This window comes from Dendrobates tinctorius, unplaced genomic scaffold, assembly GCF_039654945.1.
Source record: "Dendrobates tinctorius isolate UK_male_01 unplaced genomic scaffold, ASM3965494v1 ptg000091l, whole genome shotgun sequence".
Classification (NCBI taxonomy): Eukaryota; Metazoa; Chordata; class Amphibia; order Anura; family Dendrobatidae; genus Dendrobates; species Dendrobates tinctorius.
Window position 1 is genome coordinate 14,619,989 of NW_027361759.1, and position 25,694 is coordinate 14,645,682.

Genomic DNA, 25,694 nt, shown 5'->3' on the forward strand with positions numbered 1-25,694 from the left:
TATAACAATAAATAATAATAATAATAATAATAATAATAATAATGGTCTGTGAAAACACACTGACATGTCCGTTTTTGAGCAACAGCACGGATCACAGGGACCCATACAAGTCAATGGGTTCGTGTAAACACATATCGCATACGGATGGCTTCCGTGCACCATCCGTGTGCGTTTTAAAAGTCATAGGGATAACATTGAAACAAATTGTTTCAATACATGGACAGCATATGGAAAGCACACGAATGCGACAAATTGACACACGGACACACAAACACACGGATATCTCCGGTCCCTTTTTCCCGGTGCTGGAAATATCAGGACATGTGAAATCGGCCTTACAGCCAGGATCTACTTCTAACAATTGAGGGTGGCACGAAGCAACGCCCATGATTGTTAACCTGTCCAATCCCACATTGATTTTAAGGCTACTGTACATCACAATGCGGATATGCAACGTTTCTGCGTGGTAAAATCCGCTGCGGAACCGCTGCAAATCTGCATCGTGTGCACACAGCCTTAGTGCTCTGGGAAGCAAGAAAAAAAATGCAAAAACAGACTTGCATCGTGAAGACGTTAAACACATGCTGCCTGACCTATTGTAGACAGCATTATTCCCTGTTGTCTTACCTTTACTATAGGAGCAGAACAGTTTAGCTGTATGAACTCTATTGTAGGACAGACTGCATGTACTGACATGTTTTCTATTTACTAGAAGTTGCCCATGTGAACTTCCATTGGATCAAAAATAAACCTTTGCTTGTGTCTACTCTATAGGTGTTTACTTCTGACCACTACAGAAAACAACTTTGGTAATCAAAATGTTTCTACAAGTGATCAGCACACTTTGAGTAATGCCGCCTCTCTTCCCCCACAAACTCTGTTCCCTTTTGCCAACATAAACTAAAACTAAAAATGAGACTAAAGCTAACATGCAATATATACTGTATTTACCTTAAAGGGGTTCTCCGACACGGAAATCATTTTTTTACTAGGCATTGATGATTTTAAAATAATAAAAAGGGACAATAAACTTGCAGAGATCCAGCACAGGCTGCTCTGTGTCAGGATCCTGTGAGCGCCGGCGTGCAGCCTCCACTGAGCAGGGACTCACCCGCATTGTATGGGGGCCCGGGGTCAAGTACAGCCAGAAAGTACAGATACACAGGACCTGTGGACGCTGATGTTTAGCAAGCAGTCACAGGACCTACGGTCCTGTGACTGAAAGGGGGCGGGGCTTAGCATCCTGCTTTCAGAAATGGCAGGACACCATACAGAAATACTCAAGAGTCAGGCAAAACGGAGGTCATACACAGAGATATCAGTAAAGTACCAGGGATGAGACAGAACGGATAGTCAGGGCCAAGCAGAAGTCAAAACCAAACAGACATAGAAGGTACCAAGCAGAATCCAAAGCAATATCCAGAGAACAGACCGAGTCGTACACAGAGAATCAAGCAACCAGAACACAGCACAAACACACTCAGGGGTCACCACACAGTGCCAAGGGCGAAAGTATAACTGATGGGGATGGGAGCGTCCTGAGGCTATAAGAAGCCTCTCCCAGAACCAGGGAGAGGCCACAATCATAGCCCCAGGTGTGCAGGTAAGCCTGCACTGGGATCATAACCTTTAACCCCAGAAATGCCAGTCATCAGCACTGGTTCCAGACATTAATCCCACGTGTGCGAGTCAAACCCGCACTGAGGTCATGACACTCTGGAGGTCTGCATCAGCTGCAGACACGATGTCTACTTCGGTCGGAATCAGATAATGATTGCAGCAGTAAGGTGACTAAAAAAACGCATCGGTGGATGTTTGTCTAATAATGCACTTTTTGTATTCAAATGACTGCTGCAACAAATCCTACACACACCACAGGTTGTGATATAGTTAGATTCTGTCTGATGAAGGGTTTTTATACTTGAAACGTTACACAAAACTGTACTTACCGAGGTGTAACCAATGGATATGAAATACTGGAAATAAATCCTATTTGATCATCTCCATGTACTTTCAGGTGTGCAGTTCCTTCACTCTGTCTACTATAAGGCTGTGTGCACACGTTCAGGATTTTTCACGTTTTTTTCGCGTTTTTGCTGCGTTTTTCCACTGCAAAAACGCATAAAACACGTATACATTAAGCATCCTATTATTAGAATGAAATCCGCAATTTTTGTGCCCATGATGCGCTTTTTTTCCGCAAAAAAAGCGCATTGCGGAAAAAAACATAGCATGTTCATTAATTTTGCTAAAAATCTGCGGATTTCATTATATTAGGACGCTCCAGAAAAAAACGCAAAAAATACGCAAAAAAATGCAATAAAAACACGAAAAAAAATTGCGGATTTCCTGGGAAGGAGTCAGTTTTTTTCTCAGAAAATTTCTGCATACGTGTGCACATAGCCTTACCCTGCAGCAATCCCGTGACTTCCAAATGGAGCAGAAAGCTTCCAGAGCCATCACCGACCACCAGAGTGGCCCGTGCTGGATCTGTGGGAGCCCTGAAGGGTAACTAAGCTTTTATTTATTATTTTAAAACCATCAAAGCCTAAAAAAAAATATTATTTTGTTATCGGACAAACCGTTTTAATGTTCCAGTCTGAATTTTTCCAGTCATCCTTTCAATGCGCCTGGTCTTATGTAACTGCAAAGACTTCTGGTATCACCTCAGTCAGCTCTATCCACTTTTCTGCATCCCCACTATATATATTTTCTAAAGTTATGTGACAACACCTCTAAATATATTACAACAATTCAATAGAGAACATCTTACCTTGCCACCACACTCACGTATGAAGGTTTCATAACAACACAAACAGGTTTCTTCTGTCTTATGGCTGCAAACTGTATCTATCGCAACTATGGTAATTCCAACCTCTAAGTTATTACCGGGCGGAGCAAAAGTCGGAATAAAAAAAAGAATGACCTGCCTGCTAAGTCTACACTGTACCGTATTCAAAAAATATATTTATTCTGTGTAGTCTGTCCTTCCTAGAAGGTTGAAGTCTACAGTCAGCTGATGACACAGGGCAAAGTTAAAATATGTTTTGTGATCTGTACCTGCAATACGGATTAACTGTCTCTAGCCTGTTCACATAACCAGATCTGCGCATAATTATTAGCGATTAATCTGAGATGTAATATAAAATTCTCATATCACTATATTACCACAGAACGTTTTACTTATGTGCCGCTGTTGACACCTGTGACCATAACAGATCTTTTCTCCTTTGAGAAGATAAACCTGTCCATTTCGAATAACATAATAATAATAATAATAATAATCTTTATTTATATAGCGTCAACATATTCCGCAGCGCTTTACAGTTTAACAGTTTCATACACAACAGTCATAAGCAACAACATTAACAATAATACAATAGTTAAAGCAAAATAAAACGAGTTGGGGGAGATACAGAGTACAGGTGTGTATTTACAATGATGTATTTACAATGATGGTCCAGCCATCAGCCAGCCATATTGAGGGAGTGGGTGATAGATAGAGATAGTGAATGGGCTACACACACACACACACACACACAAAATGACTTTGATTAGGGAAGTGATAGGCCGCTCTGAACAAATGTGTTTTGAGGAAGCGCCTAAAACTGTGCAATTGTGGATAGTCTTAATTTCTTGGGGTAGAGCATTCCAGAAGATTGGTGCAACATAGGAGAAGTCTTGGATCCGTGAGTGGGAGGTACGGATTAGTGCAGACGTTAGTCGAAAGTCGTTTGCAGAGCGCAGCGATCAGGTAGGCCGATAGACAGAAGTGAGGGAGGAGATGTAAGGGGGTGCTGCACTGTGGAGAGCTTTGTGGGTGAGAAAAAGCAGTTTGAATTGGATCCTGTAGTGAACAGTCAGCCAGTGGACACATCTGAGTACCGATTAGCCAGATAACATCAGAAGCCACTGGCAGATACAGACAAAAAAGGGCCCCTGTGAAAGAACATTATATTGGCCCTTTTCAGCCCCAGAGCTCCTAAAAAGGCAACATTACACCTGCTTTGGAGGTAGAAATGGGTCTCCTTACTTCTTGGGCCGCTGGGTAGCCGCACAGGGTGCACCAATGATATGTCTTCTCCTGTGAGAACCTTTGCGAATTTGAGGACCGTCCCTCTGTCAGACATTCCAGGACACTGCAAAGGCATTTTTGCTTTAAGTACATGAGGTTGAAGAAGGATTCCACATTATCATTTGTAAAACTTTGTTCAGTTGTGTAAATTGTTTCAGAATGATTTTTACATGCCATTGCCTGATGGACAAACTCAGACATTTTAACCCCTTAGCCTCTTTACCCCTAGGGTGGTTTGCACGTTCATGACCGGGCCAATTTTTACAATTCTGACCACTGTCCCTTTATGAGGTAATAACTCTGGAACGCTTCCATGGATCCCAGTGATTCTGACATTGTTTTCTTGTGACATATTGTACTTCATGTTAGTGGTAAAATTTAATTCATATAACTTGCGTTTATTTGTGAAAAAAAATGGAAATTTGGCGAAAATTTTGAAAATTTTCCCAATTTTTAAACTTTGAATTTTTATGCCCTTAAATCACAGAAATATGGCACACAAAAAACTTAATAAGTAACTTTTCCCACATGTCTACTTTACATCAGCACAGTTTCAAAATTTCTTTTTGATAGGAAGTTAAAAGGGTTAAAAGTTGACCAGCAATTTCTCATTTTTGCACCATTTTATTTTTAGGGACCACATCACATTTGAAGGCACTTTATGGGGTCTATATGATAGAAAATACCCAAAAGTGACACCATTCTAAAAACTACGCCCCTCAAGGTACTCAAAACCAGACTCAAGAAGTTTATTAACCCTTCAGGTACTTCACAGGAATTTTTTGAATGTTTAAAAAAAAATGAACATTTAACTTTTTTTCACAAAAAAAATTACTTCAGGTCCAATTTTTTTTATTTTACCAAAGGTAACAGGAGAAATTGGACTGCAAAAGTTATTGTGCAATTTATCCTGAGTACACTGATACCTGATATGTGGGGGGACCACTGTTTCGGCGCATGGCAGAGCTCAGAAGGGAAGGAGCGCCGTTTGACTTTTTCACTTCAAAATTGGCTGGAATTCAGATCGGGAGCCATGTCCCGTTTGGAGAGCTCCTGATGTGTCTAAAACAGTGGAAACCCCCCACAAGTGACCCCATTTTGGAAACTAGACCCCCCAAAGAACTTATCTAGATATGTTTTAAGCACTTTGAACCCCCCAAGGGCTTCACAGAAGTTTATAATGTACAGACGTACAATTAAAAAATCATATTTTTCCCAAAAAAATGATCTTTTCACCCCCAATTTTTATTTTCCCAAGGGTAACAGGACCCCAAAAGTTATTCTGCAATTTGTCCTGAGTACGCTGATACCCCACATGTGGGGGTAAACCACTATTTGAGCGCATGGCAGAGCTCGGAAGGGAAGCAGCGCCATTTGACTTTTTTGGCTGGAATTGAGATCGGACACCATGTTGCATTTGGAAAGCCCCTGATGTGCCAAAACAGTGGAAACCCCCCCATAAATGACACCATTTTGGAAACTAGACCCCTCATGGAACTTATCTAGATGTGTGGTGAGAACTTTGAACCCCCAAGTGCTTCACAGAAGTTTATAACGCCCGGGCATGAAAATAAAAAAATCATATTTTTTCCACAAACATGATCTTTTAGTCCCCAGTTTTTTTATTTTCCCAAGGGTAAGAGGAAAATTTGGACCCCAAAAGTTGTTGTCCAATTTGTCCTGTGTACGTTGATATCCCATATGTGGGAAAAAACTACTGTATAGGCACACATCAGGGCTCCGAATGGAAGTAGTGATGTTTTGGAATGAAGACTTTGATGGAATGGTCTGCGGGTGTCATGTTGCCTTTGGAGAGCCCCTGATGTGCCAAAACTGTGGAAAACCCCCACAAGTGACCCCGTTTTGGAAACTAAACACCCTATGGAACTTATCTAGATGTGTGGTGAGCACTTTGAACCCCCAAGTGCTTCACAGAAGTTTATAACGCCTGGGCGAGAAAATAAAAAATTCATATTTTTTACACAAGCATGATCTTTTAGTCCCCAATTTTTTTCTTTTCCCAAGGGTAACAGGAGAAATTGGATCCCAAAAGTTGTTGTCCAATTTGTCCTGTGTACGCTGTGTACTGTATGGGCACACGTTGGGGCTCTGAAGGGAAGTAGTGACGTTTTGGAATGCAGACTTTGATGGAATAGTCTGCGATTGTCATGTCTTGTTTGGAGCGCCTCTGATGTGCCTAATCTGTTGAAACCCCCACAAGTGACCCTATTTTGGAAACTAGACCCCCCAAGGAACTTATTTAGGTGTGTGGTGAGCACTTTGAACCCCCAAGTGCTTCACAGAAGTTTATAACGTAGAGCCATAAAAATAAAAAAATCATATTTTTTTCCACAAAAATGATATTTTTGCAACCAATTTTTTATTTTCTCAACGGTAACAAGAGAAATTGGACCCCAAAAGTTGTTGTACAATTTGTCCTGAGTAGACTGATGCACCCAAAAGGTGGTTTACCCCCACATATGGGGTATGGCAGAGCTTGGAAGGGAAGGAGCATCGTTTGACTTTTTTGCCACTGCAGAATTGGCTGGAATTGAGATCAGACGCCATGTTGCGTTTGGAAAGTACCTGATGTGCCTAAACAGTGGAAACCCCCCAATTCTAACTCCAACCCTTACCCCATCACACCCCTAACCCTAATCTCAGCCCTAACCCTAATGAGAAAATGGAAATAAATACTTTTTTTTATTATTATTATTTTTCCCTAACTAAGGGGGTGATAAAGGGGAGTTTGATTTACTATTTATGGCGGGTTTTTATGTTTGGCAGCTGTCGCACGCTAAAAGACGCTTTTTATTGTAAAAATAGTTTTTGCGTCACCACATTTACAGAGCTATAATTTTTCCAGTCATCTGAGGTCTTATTTTTTGCGGGACAAGTTGACGTTTTTATTGGTACCATTTTTGGGCAAGTGACATATTTTGATTGCTTTTTATTCCGATTTTTGGGACGCAGAATGAACAAAAACCAGCATTTCATGAATTTCTTTTGGGGGGGTGCGTTTACACCATTCCACGTGTGGTAAAATTGATAAAGCAGTTTTATTTTTCGGGTCAGTACAATTACAGCAATACCTCATTTATGTCTTTTTTTATGTTTTAGCGCTTTTATACAATAAAAACAATTTTATATAAAAATAATTATTTTTGCATCGTTTTATTCTGCGAGCTATAACTTTTTAATTTTTTCGCTGATGACGCTGTGTGGTGGATCATTTTTTGTGGGACAAGATGACATTTTCAACGGTACCATGGTTATTTATATCTGTCTTTTTGATCGCGCGTTATTGCACTTTTTGTTCGGCGGTATGATGAAAAAGCATAATTTTCTGCTTTGTTTTTTACTTTTATTTTTTAAGGGGTTAGGTAAAGGAGTTAACTAGTGGGACAGTTTTATAGGGCGTGTCGTTATGGACACAGCGATACTAAATATGTGTACTATTATTGTTTTTGATTTTTTTTTCCCAAAAAATGAATTTATTAGGGAATATATATATTTTTTTATTTAGCGATTTTTTATAAATTATTTATACACTTTTTTTTCACTTTATTACTTTGTCTCGGGGGGGACATCACTGTCATGTGTCAGATCGCTGACCTTACACTTCACACAGCGCTGTGTCAGATCAGTGATCTGATAGGCGCTGCACAAGGCTTCCTCATGCCTGCGCTCTGCAGGCACTGAGGAAGCCGCCTCCCTGCAGGCCCCCATGGCCATAATGGATTTCAAAATTTTCGCCAAATTTCCTTTTATTTTCCCAAATAAACGCAAGTTATATCAATGAAATTCTACCACTAACATGAAGTACAATATGTCACGAGAAAACAATGTCAGAATCACCGGGATCCGTGGAAGCGTTCCAGAGTTATTACCTCATAATGTAAAGGGACAGTGGTCAGAATTGTAAAAATTGGCTCGGGAGTTAACATGCAAACCACCCTTGGTAGTAAAAGGGTTAATATGCAGATATCACGGAGACATGTCTGTTTTTTATCTGAGTCATGGATCAAAATTACCAATACAAGTCTATGGGTTCTGCAGTTCTGAATTTGATTTACAAATACTGATGAAATACTGATACAAAATCTGACTTTTGAATAGGGTCTAACTTATGCGAGCTTTGAATAGGATTAGTTACAACTATTGCATTGAATTTGTAACAAAATCAGCAGATTTTTTTTTCCAATAATTAAGCTCTATTTCTGATAATTTATTAATTCAATTAAAAAGGCAAACAAGATGCAAGTCAACAGAAAAATAATAAATACACTACAAGTAATATCAAATGTAAAACCTTTAGTGCTTTTTTTTGAGTCCCGGGTAGTTTATTCCAAACACAACATGATGTAGTTATCGCATTTTATTCAAGCTTTTTCTCAAATAAATTAACGGTATGTAAAGCAAGTGGTTCTGATTTATTCAATGTATAAACTGCATTTGGTTTATTTCACAGTGCTCTAAAAAGAAGTTTTGAACAGAATAAAGCCCTATAGTGTCCACACTAAAAATGCAAAGTAAAAAAACGAGATAAAAATGCATGTAAAAAAATATACTCAAAATGCAATGAAAAAACACAAATAATCTATATTTATCTATATTTATATATCTATATTTATACAATATATAAATTATCTATAAATAAACTAAAAAGTCACCAGAAGCTTATTGTGGGAACATAGCCTTAACGTATTGCCACAAAACAGATATTCAATGGAATCCAAAGGGATGGATTCTGTTTGTGATGCAATTGCAGATTTTTTAACTAAAGCAAATCTTTCCAGACTTCCATTGTTGTATTTATTATGGAGAGAAGTTTTGGTTGTATGCTTTCCCCTGTTGGATTGTTTTAAAGAGAACCTTTCACCATTTTTAGCAAGTTAAAATATCATGGAATAGTGGATGCAGAGCGGAGTAGATAGTCTTTTTTATTTTATAATTTTTCTTGTCTGTTGCAAAAATATTAGCTTGTAAAGTTTAGATGACAATTTATGACAAGCCCAACTGAGTGTAAATAGAGATTTGTCTCTGGGGGCATGTACTTCTTCCCTTGTATGAGGTTTACCAATTGTAAGCCTGCAACAACATACAGGAGAAAAAAACAACAGCACATCAACACAATAGCTTAGAACAGGTTTTCTCCTATGTGAGACATGTAATCACACACAGACCTGCTCTTGTTGATCACACTGCAAAGCTGTGTGTGATTACAAAGTGCCAGAGCAGATTTAAATAAAATTACTCATTGTTTCAGTCAATGTGGGGTTATCAGGATCCTGACAGCGCCGGTGTACAGCCTCCGCTGAGCAGGGACTCACCCGCACTGTAGGGACCCCTGGGGACCAGGATAGCCAGAAAGTGTAGGTGCACAGGACCTTAGTGATGAAGTTTAGCAAGCCGGCACGGGACCTACGGTCATGTGACTGCAAGGGGGCGGGGCTTAGCGTCCTGCTTTCACAGAAGACAGCAAACTCAGAGTCAGGCAGAACGGAGGTCGTTCACAGTATGGACAGCGAGGTACAGAAGGGGTAAACACACGGGAGGTCAAACAAAGCCAAAGGTCATACACAAGAGGGCGACGCGGTACCAAGGGGACGAGCAGAGAGAAGTCGGGTCACAAGCAGAGAGTCATACACGAGAGATAGCGCAGTACAAGAGGGACAGGCAGAACTCGTAACAGGGACAGAACCGAATCAAAAACCAAACAAGCAAGATATCAAGCACAAGGCACACGTACGCACAAGGTCAACTAACTCAGCCGAGGGCAGGAGTATAACTGACACCGGACCTAGGTCCACAGAGCATTAAATAGCCGCCCTCTGCCAGTGAGAGGCGGAATAATTAACCCCCAATCAGACCAGGATGGGCCAAAGCGAAAACCCGTCCTGGCTCATGACAGGGGTAAGGGGAAGTACAGCAGAGCTGACAGCCCTAAGAGGAAAACTGCTACACTGCTGTTAAATGAAAGCTGAAAGATATCTGAAATCACTCCTCTGCATGGATAGGCATTGTGTTTGAAGTGGAAAAAATTGACTGCTTTAATTGGGTTTCATGGACACATAGGATTTGTGTATTATTATTTTGGACCTCATACCATAGAGCAGAACATTTAAATTTGTGTTCAAGGATACTCTTATTTTGATAAAATTATACCATGATTATTGACATGCTATTGATAAAATTTTGTCTACTAAGGAGTGTAATACACGTTAGAATCCAAGGGTTTTGTCATGTAAAAAAATCATACAAAGAAAAATCATTTCAGGAATTTTTATACCTTTAGGGCACAGTCAGACGGCCGTATAAGTGGAACGACTATCGCATCGCAATGCTCAGATTTGATGGTGGCTCTCCTGACCATAATGTGACAGCATGTATTTCTATGCAGCTGTCAAGCTCGGGTCAGGAGGACCTCCGCCTAGTCCATGCACTGAAATGCGTTCATCATCCGTGTTAAACGGCCACCTGACTGCACCCTATATGACACCCATACTCTGAAAAATAAACTGAAGCCATAATGTGGTACACCTTCAAATTTACATTTTGTTGAAGAAAACTTTGAATTTATTATAAGATTCAGACATTTTGTCTAGGTGTCTGTCACCTCACAGTAGTGCTCTAAATCTGTCAGATTGCGAGGGCATCTCCTGTGTGGATTCAGGTCCGGTCTCTTGCTGGGCCATTCCAAAACTGTGGTCTTCTTCTGGCGAAGCCATTCTTTTTTGATTTGGAGATATGCTTATGTTCACTGTTGTGCTGAAAGGTGAAATTTCTCGTCATCTTCAGCTTTTTGTTAGATGTTTGAAGAATTTGTTGCAAAATTGACTGATATTTGAAACTGTTTATAATTCCCTCCACTTTGACTAAAGTCCTAGATCCAGATGCCAAAAAACAGCCAAAAGGAAAATGCTACCTCCACCATGCTTCACTATGGGTATGGCTTGATTATGGTGATGCTCAGTTTTGCACCAAACATATTTTTTGGAAATTCCCAAAACCAAAAATTCAACCTCCGTCTCATCAGACCATAACATGTATTCCCACATGAATTCGGCAGATTTGATGTAGGTGTTAAGAAAACATAGCTGGGATTGCTTTTCTTTACAAGAGGCTTCCATCTTGACACCCAACCCAAAAGGCCAGAAATATTAAGAATACGGAAGATTGTTGTCTCATGCAGTACACAAGTAGTAATTGCCAGAAATTTTTGCAGCTCCTTTAATATTGGTATAGGCCTCTTGGCAGCCTCCGGGACAGCACGCTCTCTGTTACCAGCTCAAATCAGCAGCAACGAACTGGCAATGGAGCACATTGTCACTGGTCTCTGCATGCCAGCTATTCTGATAACGGGCTCTGTTGCCGGCTCACTACTGCTGATCTGGGTCAGCAGCAGAGAACTTTCAGTCACTGTGCACATCTGTAGATCACAGACTGCACATGACTCAATGGTGTGATGCAGCAGCAAAAATGGCAAACACAGTTCTAGGATGTATTAAGAGTAGCATAGAGTCTAGATCACGTGAAATAATTATCCCCCTCTACTCCTCCTTGGTCAGGCCTCATCTGGACTACTGTTTCCAGTTCTGGGCGCCACGTCTTAAAAAAGACATTGAAATTGAATTGACCCTTATTTAAGGGTGAAGCCAGGACATGCTGCACATGCATTTCTTCTTGAAAGCCCGAGAAATATGGGTCGTTCGAGATATTGTTCATAAGAACAGCGTACTTTGATTGAAAAGTTGATTGGAGAGGGCAAAACGTATGAAGAAGTGCAGACAATAATAGGCTGTTCAAACACATGAACTAGCTTAAAGAGAAATGGAGAAACATTTTGTGGACTGATGAAGCATGGTGATGACACCAACATGATATGGGCATGTTTCTCTTACTATGGTGCTGGACCTATTTACCGCATACTAGGGATCACGGACCAGTTTGCATATATTCAAATACTTGAAGAGGTCATGTTGCCTTATGCTGAAGAGGATATGCCCTTGAAATGTGTGTTTTAACAAGACAACTACCCTAAACACACCAGTAAACCAGCAATATGTTGGTTCTAGTCCAACAAAATTGAGATTATGGAGTGGGCAGCCCAATCCCCAGACTTCATCTGATATAACACTTGTGGTGTGACATCAAAACTGCCGTTTCTGAGGAAAAGCCAATAAATGCAAAAAAAATGATGGGATGTAGTCAAAGCATCCTGGGCTGAAATAACAGTTGACAAGTACCATAAGTTGGTTGACTTTATGCAACATAGATGCATAGAAGTAGTTCCAAAAAACTGTGGGTGTACAAGCAAATAATAGGTTAGTGATTTACAGGAATGATAAATCATCATAAAAAATAGCACATATTGTGAGTTTGTAAAGACAAATGCAGACACTGCTATTTTTTTTTTTTTTTTGAACAGCCCAATGTTCATTTGATGTTATTTTCTGTAAAGTAGTTAAAAATATATACATTTCTCTTCATGTATTGAATTAGAAAACAATGTGCAATGTTCCAATTGCATGGAAAGAAAAACTAGTATAAAAATTTTGTGATTAACTCATGTTTTTGAACACACTGCTGTTATTTTGAACACTACTGTATGTGGATTTCCTTTAGTAGGAAAAATATTTGAACAAATTATTAAGCGGCATGTATGTAAGTAATTGGATAAGAATACAGTAATTAACCAGAGCCAGCAAATAAGTCATGACAGACTAATCTTATTTCCTTTTATGATGGAATCACTCACTCGGTGATCAGGGAAATGCAGTAGATATAGTATATCTTGACTTAAGTAAAGCATTTGATAAAGTATCTCATAATATCCTTATTGAAAAAATGACCAAGTATGGGATTGACAAGGCTACGGTTAGGTGGATTCATAACTGGCTCAGTGATTGTACTTAAAAAGTGGTAATAAGTGGTTGCACATCCAATTGGAAAAATGTTTCAAGTGGGGTACCATAAGGCTCTGTCCTGGCCTCAGTATTGTTCAACATTTATATAAATGATCTAGATGAGGAACTGAAGGTAAACTAATCAAATTTGAAGATGATGCAAACTAGGAGGGATAGCTAACACGAGAGAAGACAGAGAAATGATTAAGAAGAACTACATAAGCTTGAACACTTGGCAGTGACTAACAGAATGGTATTTAACAGGGAGAAATGCAAGGAAAACAAAAATGACATCTATAGAATGGGAGGAAGAGAACTAAGCAACAGCACGTGTGAAAAAGAATTGGGTATACTAATAAATCACAGACTGCAGATAAGTGAACAATGTGATGCAACAGCAAAAAAGGCAAACACAGTTCTAGGATGTATTAAGAGAGGCAGAGTCTAGATCACGTGAAGTAATTATCCCCTCTACTGGAGCAAGTTCAGAGAAGAGCTATCAGGATGGTAAGCAGACTGCAAAGTTTGTCCTACGAGGTGTGGTTAAAGGATCTGAGAATGTTTAGCTTGCAAGAAGGCTAAAAGGAGACTTAATAGCGGTCTACAAATATCTGAAGGGATGTCACAGTATAGAGGATCCCTTCATTCTCATTTACACATGGAAACATGAGAAGCAATGGAATTAAACTGAAAGGGAGAAGATACAGATTAGATATTAGAAAAATCTTTTTTGACAGTGAGGGTGATCAATGAGTGGAACAGGCTGCCACAAGAGGTGGTGAGTTCTCCTTCAATGGAAGTCTTCAAACAAAGGCTGGACAGACATCTGTCTGAGATGGTTTAGTAAATCCTGTACCAAGCAAGGGGTTGGACAAGATGACTCTGGAAGTCCCTTCCAACTCTAACATTCTAGGATTCGGTTTTGTGCTTACTGCCTAATAATTCAGAACTTCCATAGACTAGAGTGAAGCAAGCTAAAGATACGGAAGGTCACCTGTCTAATACACATTCTCCTTTCTGGAGCCAAAAGGGATAAGTGACCCCATTCTCCTGGATGAGGTATCAAGTGATGTCTGCATAGTGCCCCATTAGTTCTTGCCAGATCCTGCTCCTTGGCTGCCGGCCACTACTCTTCTGTGTGTTGCTGCCCACATATAGTTAAGTAAAGTAAACCAGTCAGTGAAGCATTTTTCTGTCCATATGGTTGGGGGCCACACAGAATGACATTGTGGGCCACATGTGACCCTTGGGTCGCATTTTGTGCACCCCTGTTCTAGGACATAAACACAGTCATACCACTAGTTTCAGTAACAAAAATGGTCCAATCAATTCTTTACATTTTTTTAACAAAGTCAACACATTAATTTTGGTATTCTATCCCATTTTAATATCCCCTTTGAACTACTAGCTTAGAGTTAAACAGTAGATTTTGATTAATATGACCAAAACATTTCAGTTTATCTTTGCGCCATAATGGACTGAAAACATATGTACAATAGTGAGTGTACCAGAGAGACAGGTAATACTGCTGATATGGGGTGGATATTGGGCTTCAGTCCAGCTCTAAATTTACTCTGTTGAGATAAATTCCGCAGATGCGAAATCTAGGTAGTGTCCTTTTGTCACTAATATGAAAACATGCATCTTTCTGCGGAGGGCTGCATACTTCCTCCATTAAGCCCCGCCTACTTCCGCATGTGTCCTGCGTACCTATCTTTAACATTAGGTATGCGGATGTACATCTGCCATCTGCGCAAAATGCAACTTGTTGAGTTCCTGTGCAGTCGGTGGGCGCATCAAAACAATGCATCCGCATACATCCGCATGTTCTGCGTACCCAATGTTAAAGATAGGTACGCAGGACACATGCAGAAGTACACAGCCCTCCGCAGAGCCCCCGAATGCTAATGTGAATGTAGCCTAACACCTACCTCACTCCTTACACATTGTTTTACTCTTATCAATTTGAACTTTGTGCTCAGAAAATCTCGTAAGCATTAGCAAATCTCATGACCAAACATTTTGCGCATTTCCCTATAAACCTTAAAAACACAAATAAAAATAAGAATAGATTTAAAAACCCTGTACAAAGTAAGCGAAAGTGGTTTTAACAACGTATCTGCCTTTACTCAGAAACAACTGATTTTCTGCTTCCTCAATCACTGGGGTTAAGGCGAATCACACCTTGAATCAGTGATCTGCATTTAATAAGTCATGAGACTACTGTTTCTGAGAGATTCCAGGAGTGTGATTTATCAGAAATGGTTCTAGCTCAGGTATTGCTTGTCACGCTCGCACCTTGGCTGAATGGCGCGAGCCGGGGGGTTGTGGCCCCACTATGCCACAAACCAGACTACCCTGGAAGGGGCGTAACTATGGCAGCTACCTTGGTCTTCACTGGAGCCTCTGATGGTGAGGTCAGGCTTGTGCGGCAGGTAGCTGCCGGGTGCCACTCCAGGGTGGTGTCTGGCTGTGGCTGCTGATCCCACTCGGGAACAGGACACCTGGATAGGTGCGAGTGACAAGCAGGCTGATACACAGGGCAAGAAGGTACGACAGATACAGGGCAAGCAGGCGTGGCTTGGAGACACTGGGCAAGCAGGCGTGGCTTGAGACACAGGACAGGCGGGCACGGCTTGAGACACAGGACAGGTGGGCACGGCTTGAGACACAGGACAGGCGGGCACGGCTTGAGACACAGGACAGGCGGGGACCTGTTCACACAGCAGGTGCAGGTATGGATGCAGGCAGGCAGGAGTAGAATATGAAGGAACAGGTTTGGACCTGTTCACACAGGAGGTGCAAGTATGGATGCAAACAGGCGTGGAATATGAAGGAACAGGTCTGGACCTGTTCACACAGGAGGTGCAGGTATGGATGCAGGCAGGCAGGCGTAGAATATGAAGGAACAGGTTTGGACCTGTTCACACAGGAGGTGCAGGTATGGATGCAGGCAAGTGCAGGATATGAAGGAACAGGTTTGGACCTGTTCACACAGGAGGTGCAGGTATGGATGCAAACAGGTGTGGAATATGAAGGAACAGGTCTGGACCTGTTCACACAGGAGGTGCAGGTAGGCAGAGCCGCAGGAGTGCGGAGCAGGCAGAGCCGCAGGAGTGCGGAGCAGGCAGAGCCGCAGGAGTGCGGAGCAGGCAGAGCTGCAGGAGTGCGGAGCAGGCAGAGCTGCGAGGGTGCAGATGCACCGACAGGGAGGACACAAGGAAAGACACGGCAGAGAAGGAACCACAAACAAGGAGACTGACAGACAGAGGTAAGACTGAGTTCAGACAGAGACACAGGGACAAAGATACAAGGACCAGGATATTCTGCCTCCTGGCAGGCGGACAAGGTACGAAGCGAGACAGAGTATTCCTACAGAGAAGGAGATACACAGAACAGGGCCTGGCTAGTTCAGCAGCAAGGAGCTAACTGAGTTTAGACATTGCACAGGCAATGTTTCAGTGGGAGTGGTGAAACTAAATAGTCAAGGGCTCCAGGTGATTGGTCAGGGACAGATTACCCAGGTGCACACAGACTGCATAAGAACCAGAGAGTTCAGGCGCTGCCCCACTATACACACAGTCAGGAAACATGGAGAGCAAGCAGGAAAACAAGAGGCATAGCACATGGAGCTCAGGGCTGGCAACAGACAGATTTCACAGTATGGCTTGAAGCAGAAAGTAAGTAGGTGTGCGGGAGCTGGGAGACCATGCAGTGATGCCAGCAGGATTGTTACAGTACCCCCCTTTACGGCCCCTCTTCCTCAAGCCTGCCAGAATGACCAGAAGAAGGAGTACGGGACCACACACAGTCCAGGTTGACACGACATCCTTCAGGTAGGGTGGAGTATGTGTGCCATCAGGAATCACAGATTGCCCGGTTTCTTGGTGCCTAAGGGAGTCAGTTTCCAACACAGAGGGTACAAAGACTTCTTCCTCCTGATTGACAGAGAGCAGGGACCTGGAAGCTTCAGACTTGACCCCTACATCAGCCGGCCAGCAAGAAACAGCAGACACCTTCACTAAGTCCGACTTCAGCCCGACATGCCAGAAAAATTGGACCTCCTCCTGGTTGATGAGAAATGGAGATACGTGGGTCACTGTTCCAACCTCTTCACCCACCAGCCAAATGGAAGCTGGAGGCATACATACGGGGAGCCACTTCAGCCTGTTACCCTGAAAAAACTGGACCACATCCTCCTGGTTAGATGAGTGAAGCTCTGTCTTGGGACCTTCACCCCTAGGCCACAGGGGAGCTGAAGGCATACACTCTGGATCCATCTTCAGCCCTTTATCCTGGGGAAGACAATCAAGAGGCAGGGGTGCTCTTGGGAGCAGAACACTGGTATAGTCGCTGGGGATGTGTGAGGAGACTGAGACCGCCTCCCCCTCTTCAGAGGCATCCTCACACCTTGACTCGGCGACTAGCAAACCAGGCAAAGAAGACGACTTTGCGGACTGAATGCGACACAAGGGAACCAGACACCTCTTGTCACTTGGTTGTTTCAAGTGTGGTGCCTTGCTGGGTCTCCAAACATAAATGGGCATCAGGATCTCTGGTTCAGAATGACCCATGGGCATACTAGACAGCAAATGGAAGACGAACTTCTTCGTATACAAGGCTCCGACCTGGAGCTGTAGTTGTCCTTGCAGGACTAGACTGTTCTCCAATAGGGCTCGGCCACCTCGAGACAACGCCCACGCCGGAGCTGTATGACAGAGACCACACACTGACTCTGTAAGACTGGCGACTTAAATACACCAAAGCTCCCTGAAGGCAGAGAAACAGTTAATGAGTTTAATGGAGAGGGAGTACTCTCACCAGGGACAGTCTCTTCTACTGGCCCAGGGTTCTGGAGTACAGGCTTCACAGGACAGAGGCCAGATTCCGGCTGCAACTTGGCCCGCTTCTTCTTTTTAGACCTCTTGGATCTTGCACGGGAGGCCGCATTGGCAGACTGTGGAACAGGTGATGGCTGGACTGTCATAGGTGGTTGAGACGATTCATCCACAGGTTCCTCTTATCTGGTCTGTATCTGGAAGCTTGAAGGGGAAGACATCTCAAGAGCAGCTGGACGAGGCATGTCGAAAACTTTACGGAAGGCCACCAGGAAGGCCCCCAGGCTCATGACGACAGGGTCCCCTGCTTCCCAAAGGGGACAGATCCAATTCAAGGCATCACCAGCTAGGTAGGACATGATATATGCCACCTTGACCCGGTCAGAGGGGAAACAAACTGCACTCTGCAGGATGTAGTGCAGGCACTTTTTCAGGAACCCTTGGCACTCTTTGGGGTCCCCATAGAACCTAGGCGGATCTGCTGGGTCGTGCTCTTCGTAGGCCAGGAGCTGCTCATAGATGGCCTTAGAGACTATGAGTGGTTCAGAAGTCTCCACAATTGGAACCACACAAGGCGGAACAAACTCTTCTGGTGGGTCACACTGGCAGGGAGAGAGTTCATGACGCTCTGCGAGCGGAAGGACATGGGACTCAGCGGGGACCATGGCCTGTGCAAACTTTCACGCTCGCGCCTTGGCTGAATGGCGCGAGCCGGGGGGTTGTGGCCCCACTATGCCACAAACCAGACTACCCTGGAAGGGGCGTAACTATGGCAGCTACCTTGGTCTTCACTGGAGCCTCTGATGGTGAGGTCAGGCTTGTGCGGCAGGTAGCTGTTGGGTGCCACTCCAGGGTGGTGTCTGGCTGTAGCTGCTGATCCCACTCGGGAACAGGACAACTGGATAGGTGCGAGTGACAAGCAGGCTGATACACAGGGCAAGCAGGCGTGGCTTGGAGACACTGGGCAAGCAGGCGTGGCTTGAGACACAGGACAGGCGGGCACGGCTTGAGACACAGGACAGGTGGGCACGGCTTGAGACACAGGACAGGCGGGCACGGCTTGAGACACAGGACAGGCGGGCACGGCTTGAGACACAGGACAGGCGGGCACGGCTTGAGACACAGGACAGGCGGGCACGGCTTGAGACACAGGACAGGTAGGGACCTGTTCACACAGCAGGTGCAGGTATGGATGCAGGCAGGCAGGAGTAGAATATGAAGGAACAGGTTTGGACCTGTTCACACAGGAGGTGCAAGTATGGATGCAAACAGGCGTGGAATATGAAGGAACAGGTCTGGACCTGTTCACACAGGAGGTGCAGGTATGGATGCAGGCAGGCAGGAGTAGAATATGAAGGAACAGGTTTGGACCTGTTCACACAGGAGGTGCAGGTATGGATGCAGGCAAGTGCAGGATATGAAGGAACAGGTTTGGACCTGTTCACACAGGAGGTGCAGGTATGGATGCAAACAGGCGTGGAATATGAAGGAACAGGTCTGGACCTGTTCACACAGGAGGTGCAGGTAGGCAGAGCCGCAGGAGTGCGGAGCAGGCAGAGCCGCAGGAGTGCGGAGCAGGCAGAGCCGCAGGAGTGCGGAGCAGGCAGAGCCGCAGGAGTGCGGAGCAGGCAGAGCCGCAGGAGTGCGGAGCAGGCAGAGCCGCAGGAGTGCGGAGCAGGCAAAGCTGCGAGGGTGCAGATGCACCGACAGGGAGGACACAAGGAAAGACACGGCAGAGAAGGAACCACAAACAAGGAGACTGACAGACAGAGGTAAGACTGAGTTCAGACAGAGACACAGGGACAAAGATACAAGGACCAGGATATTCTGCCTCCTGGCAGGCGGACAAGGTACGAAGCGAGACAGAGTATTCCTACAGAGAAGGAGATACACAGAACAGGGCCTGGCTAGTTCAGCAGCAAGGAGCTAACTGAGTTTAGACATTGCACAGGCAATGTTTCAGTGGGAGTGGTGAAACTAAATAGTCAAGGGCTCCAGGTGATTGGTCAGGGACAGATTACCCAGGTGCACACAGACTGCATAAGAACCAGAGAGTTCAGGCGCCGCCCCACTATACACACAGTCAGGAAACATGGCGAGCAAGCAGGAAAACAAGAGGCATAGCACATGGAGCTCAGGGCTGGCAACAGACAGATTTCACAGTATGGCTTGAAGCAGAAAGTAAGTAGGTGTGCGGGAGCTGGGAGACCATGCAGTGATGCCAGCAGGATTGTTACATTGCTGGACTTCGTTAAACAAAACAGCCTTAAAGAGTTAGGATCCTGTTTCACGATTCTGACAATGACACGACCTGGTAGGGATCGCTGGTGCATCGCTACATGGTCGCCAGTAAGCTGCCAAACAGGCAGATCTCTTCAACGACGCACCAGCGATACCGACAACGATGCGACCTGGTAAGGATCGCTGGTGCGTTGTCACACAGCAGCTATTCTGAACGATTCCAGCCTGAGTCCCTGAGTTTTGCGTCACCAACGAGGTCGCTCGTCGTGTCAAACACAGCGATGTGCCCTGGCCAGCGGGACGCCGATGATGAAAAAATGGCCCAGGACATTCGAGCACGATCAGCGATATCCAGCAGGGGGGCCGGTCACCGCTATGTGTCACATGTAGCGAGATCGCAGGCGAGATCGCTGTTGTGTCACAAAATCGGTGACACATCAGCGATCTCGCTAGCTATCTCGCTATGTGAGACGGGTCCTTTAGTCTTAATATCTCAACCCCTTCACGCCGCAGCCCTTTTTCGTTTTTGGGTTCCTGTTTTTCACTCCCCTTCTTCCCAGAGCCATAACTTTTTATTTTTCTGTCAATATGGCCATGTTAGGCCGGTTTCACATTAGCGCTTTTTCAGCGCGCGCACGGCCGGGGGTAGCTCCGCCCCCGAGCCGGCTCTCTGCCCGGCGTGCCCGCCCCTTGCTTGTAGCGCCGCCTACTAGCGGACAGCGGCGCCTGCGATCGGCGCACCCTATCTTTAGCATAGGGTGCGCAGATCGTGCGCAGGCCGTGTGCTAGTTGCGCTTTGACCTGCGCTGCGCACTTTTGACGGTGCGCCGTGCGCGCCAAAATCAAACTTTTCGGATTTTGGCGCGCACGGCGCACCGTCAAAAGTGCGCAGCGCAGGTCAAAGCGCAACTAGCGCACGGCCTGCGCACGATCTGCGCACCCTATGCTAAAGATAGGGTGCGCCGATCGCAGGCGCCGCTGTCCGCTAGTAGGCGGCGCTACAAGCAAGGGGCGGGCACGCCGGGCAGAGAGCCGGCTCGGGGGCGGAGCTACCCCCGGCCGTGCGCGCGCTGAAAAAGCGCTAATGTGAAACCGGCCTTAGGGATTGTTTTTTTGCAGGATGAATTGTACTTTTGAACGACATCATTGGTTTTACCATGTCGTGTACTCAAAAAACGGGGAAAAAAAATCCAAGTGCTGTGAAATTGCAAAAAAAGTGCAATTCCACAACTGTTTTTTGGATTTTTCTTTTACCATGTTCACTAAATGTTAAAACTGACCTGCCTTTATGATTCTCCATGTCATTACAAGTTCGTAGATACCAAACATGTATAGATTGCTTTTTATTTAAATGGTGAAAAAAAAATCCAAAGTTTGTTAAAAAAAAAAAAAAAATGCGTCTTTTTCCGAGACTTGTAACGTCTCCATTTTTTGTGATCTGGGGTTGGGTGAAGGTTTATTTTTTGCATGCAGAGCTGCTATTTTTAATGATATAATTTTGGTGTGGATACGATATTTTTGATTGCCCGTTATTGCATTTTAATGCAATGTTGCGGCGACCAAAAAACGTAATTCTGGAGTTTTCACTTTTTTTTTGCTACGCCGTTTACCGATCGGATTAATTATTTTATAGCTCGATACATCGGGTGATTCTGAACTCGGCGATACCAAATGTGTATATTTTTATTTTTTTAATTGTTTTATTTTGAATGAGACAAATGGGGGGTGATTTTAACTTTTATATTTTTTTTAATTTTTTAATTATTTTTAAAAACTTTTTTTTTTTTTTTACTTTTCACTTGCTTCAATAGTCTCCATGGAAGACTAGAAGCTGCAATAACTTGATCACCTTTGCTACACACAGGTGATGATCAGATTGCCTGTGTGTAGCAGAAATGCTCACTTGCTAAGAGCACCGACCACCGGATGGCGCTCATAGCAATCTGGCTACGACAACAATAGAGGTCTGCTGGAGACCTCTGGTTGCCATGCCAACCTATCAGTGACCCACGATCATGTGATAAGGTCAGCGATGGGCAGGATTAGTGACACTTCCGGCGCGATCACATTAAATGCCGCTGTCAGAGCTTGACAGCAACATTTAACTGGTTAACCTCCGTGTTTGAATCGTGATTCCACCCGCGGCTGTTAGGGGCACATGACAGTTGTTCAGAACAGCTGACATGTGCCGGGAAAGATGTGGGCTCAGCGTCAGAGAACACATCTATGGGAGGGACACAACATGCGCCGTACATGAACGGTACAAGTCATGAAGTGATTAATGTAGTCTAAGTTTTCTGTACATAATGGGCCCGATTTATCAAAGCTTTTACAGCCGACTTCTGAATTGATGATTCAGGCCCATAGAACTAATTATGTAGGCAAATTCAACCTATTTTAAACCATGATGTCCCCTTCTCCTCCCAAGGACTCTCTTTACCTTCTGTTGCCCCTTATCCATCCTTCAGTAGTTCTAATGCTGTCAGTTGAGCATGCTCCAATGCAGCTAATAACCTTGTCTACTAACAGCCAGGTATTACCACAGACCAGCTCTGCTAAAGATCCATTTACTTCTAATCACCTTATCGAATTAATGAAAAAATAGATGCATCTATGACCTGTCTAGTAAAACATCCCCCAGACCTTCCTCATTGCCCTGATAGTCATAATGTAACACAGATCAACTATTATAATTTCAACTCTGCTTTGTATGCAAATGTGGCGTTTGGAAATAGTAATGAATATTGGTCAAATAGTGGGTCACATTTACTACAGTCAAAGTACCAACGGTCACCTCATCCATGTATATACAAAATGCCCATATTGACATCTATCTAACGGTATCAAAAGCACACAGGAGAGCAGATGCAGTATCCTGCAGCACTGAGGAAGAGCAGGGTGCTGCTGGGAAATGTAGTATTAACATTCTAAGTTTAGGAATGGCCCATAAAACTCCTCCAAGCTGGAAAGCCAAAGAGGCAGAGGAAGACAAAAAAAGACCCAAATGGTACAAGAGATAAACTTAACTTTTACTGAATAGTAACAGTAGTCACGCAGGTATAGTGCGTTGTTAAAAAAAACAGTGTCATTGTAGAAACAACAATTTAAGTCAATAATTGGAATTACTAAAATAGGTAGATAATATTAAAGAGGTTATTACTAGGGCTAAATAAAAATTCTACTGGTGGGTTAGTATATTCAAAAATAACAAGCAAAGCTTTTCTCACATACCTGCTCTTACCTGGATCTAGCGGAGGCCACTTTGTGGTCTGTGTTTACACTGGAAAGGAGACATTGTTGATCCAGCAGCATTAGGACTGGTGTGTCCTTTAATTGGGTGGTATATTCAGGTGACTTCAACAGCGCATCATTGGTGACATCAGTGATGATGCATCGGCTGAAGTCACCTGACCATATTAGCCAATCATAGTTTGCAGAGGTCCTACTGCTGTTGGAAAAATAATGTCTCTCTTCTGGTGTAAAGGTAGACTGCAGAGCGGTCTGCATTGGATCCAGGTAAGTTCCGATAGGCGAGTATAGCTTCACTGTCATTGTTTAACATACCAAGACAACAGGAAAATTTTTATTTTCCGTGGAAAGCTCCTTTAATGTTATAATAATAAATGCCCTAAGCAGCTTCCGGTTGTAACAACTTCCGTCCAGTTGTAACCGGTGACGTCACTGCACACCTCTTTCCATGTTAACCCTCAACACACACACTCCTCTCACCTTTCACCATCTCCACTCACGTCCACTCACTCTTTCACTCCACATACGACCCTTTCTCTCACTCCGTCTCTCATACTCACGCCGTCATCGCCGCTGATCCACGATCCCCGCCATCCTGGATCCAGACGTCCTCCACGCCGGCGACATGTTCTTGCGGCGACGCCATTTTGGATCGGCGAAATCCCGCGATAGTCAAGATGGCGTCGCCGCAAGAACATGTCGCCGGCGTGGAGGACGTCGGGATCCAAAATGGCGTCGGCGAAATCTCGCGAGATTTCGCCGACGCCATTTTGGATCCCGACCGCATCCACGCCGGCGACATGTTCCTGCGGCGACGCTATTTTGGATCGGCGAAATCCCGCGATACTCAAGATGGCGTCGCCGCAAGAACATGTCGCCGGCGAGGACGACGTCGGGATCCAAAATGGCGTCGGCGAAAACTCGCGAGATTTCGCCGACGCCATTTTGGATCCAGACGTCGTCCACGCCGGCGACATGTTCTTCCGGCGACGCCATCTTGAATATCGCGGGATTTCACGATACTCAAGATGGCGTCGCCGCAAGAACATGTCGCCGGCGTGGACAACGTCTGGATCCAGGATGGCGCCGGCGGAAGAAGATGTCGGGGATCGTGGAGCAGCGGCGATGACGGCGTGAGTATGAGAGACGGAGTGAGAGAAGGGGTCGTATGCAGAGTGAGTGAGTGGAGATGGTGAAAGGTGAGAGGAGTGTGTGTGTGTTGAGGGTTAACATGGCAAGAGGTGTGATGCTATCGTATCCTCCCGATGCGTCAGCATCGGGCCATAATCTAGTGTTAAATAAGTCCCGTGCAGACTGTTGTATTGTGGACAGCACTTTCCCCCATTTTATTTGGGGTGCAATGTCTTATCTTTGGCAGGAATAGTGTCTGTAAAATTTTCTTAAAACTTCATTTTTGATGGAGCGCACGTGTTAGCACTGACATGTGTGCGAAGGATTTACCATAATGTTTCTTGTGTAAACGCCCATTACATTGGAAAATAAACGTCTGACTCTTTGACAGTCTCACTACACAGAATGCACTCGCACCGTTAAGCGACTGCTATGTATAGCGTTCATAGCTTCACTTTAAAAGATCAGCCCAATGTGCCTCGAGCATACTCTCTGTAGTGATATCTGCCCCACAGTCTCTGTCACTTTTGTGATCATACAATAATGGTGAAATGGAGACATAAGCGATTATAATAAAGATCAATACACTTTCAATTCTGCAATTCCCTGCCACTTCTGTGTTTCTTGGTCTCTTGCAGTAACAGGTAAAACTTCTGGTATTACCACAGTACTGGCTCTACCTGATCTACATATCTACACTTATATATATTCACTATAGTTATAAAGATATATTCACCTGTAAAAAGATTAAACATTTTCAAGAGAGATCGTCTTACCTTGTTCCTTGGTAACTCCAAATTCATCTGTCAAGATTTTATAACACGACAAACAGGTTATGAACTATGACCACAATGTAACTGCTGTAATCACTATTCTAAGTGTTTACCGGCAGGAGCAAAAGTCTATTATAATAAGGATTACAAGTCTTCCGTATATGCCAAGTCCTGTAATCTTAAAGACACATGTGTCTGAAGTGTAGAATATAATCACATGGCAGGGGTTATATCATAAGGTTAAAGGGTTTTTCCACAAGCAAAATACATTTTAATTAATTTATCTTGGCAAGTTTGTGTTAACCCCTTCACTACCAAGGGTGGTTTGCACTTTAACTCCGGGCCAATTTTTACAATTCTGACCACTGTCCCTTTATGAGGTAATAACTCGGAAACGCTTCCATGGATCCCGGTGATTCTGACATTGTTTTCTCGTGACATATTATACTTAATGATAGTGGTAAAATTTCATTCAAAT

The 25,694-nt window shown here is 44.0% G+C and overlaps 1 protein-coding gene across 4 annotated transcripts in view; it reads right to left on the reverse strand.

Annotated features, from left to right (window-relative positions):
• The window catches only part of HHLA2 (HHLA2 member of B7 family), a 157,895-nt gene extending 132,527 nt beyond the window's left edge, over nucleotides 1-25,368 (reverse strand). For 2 of the 4 annotated variants that reach the window (XM_073586255.1, XM_073586258.1), the window contains exons 1-2: nucleotides 25,220-25,368; nucleotides 4,034-4,139 (exon numbers count right to left, since the gene is read on the reverse strand). The gene's annotated coding sequence lies outside the window, so the exon portion shown is untranslated. Of the gene's footprint in view, nucleotides 1-2,773; nucleotides 2,951-4,033; nucleotides 4,140-25,219 lie in introns of those variants that run through there. The other 2 variants (XM_073586257.1, XM_073586256.1) reach the window with 2 other exon arrangements.
• Nucleotides 25,369-25,694: the final 326 nt, after the last annotated feature.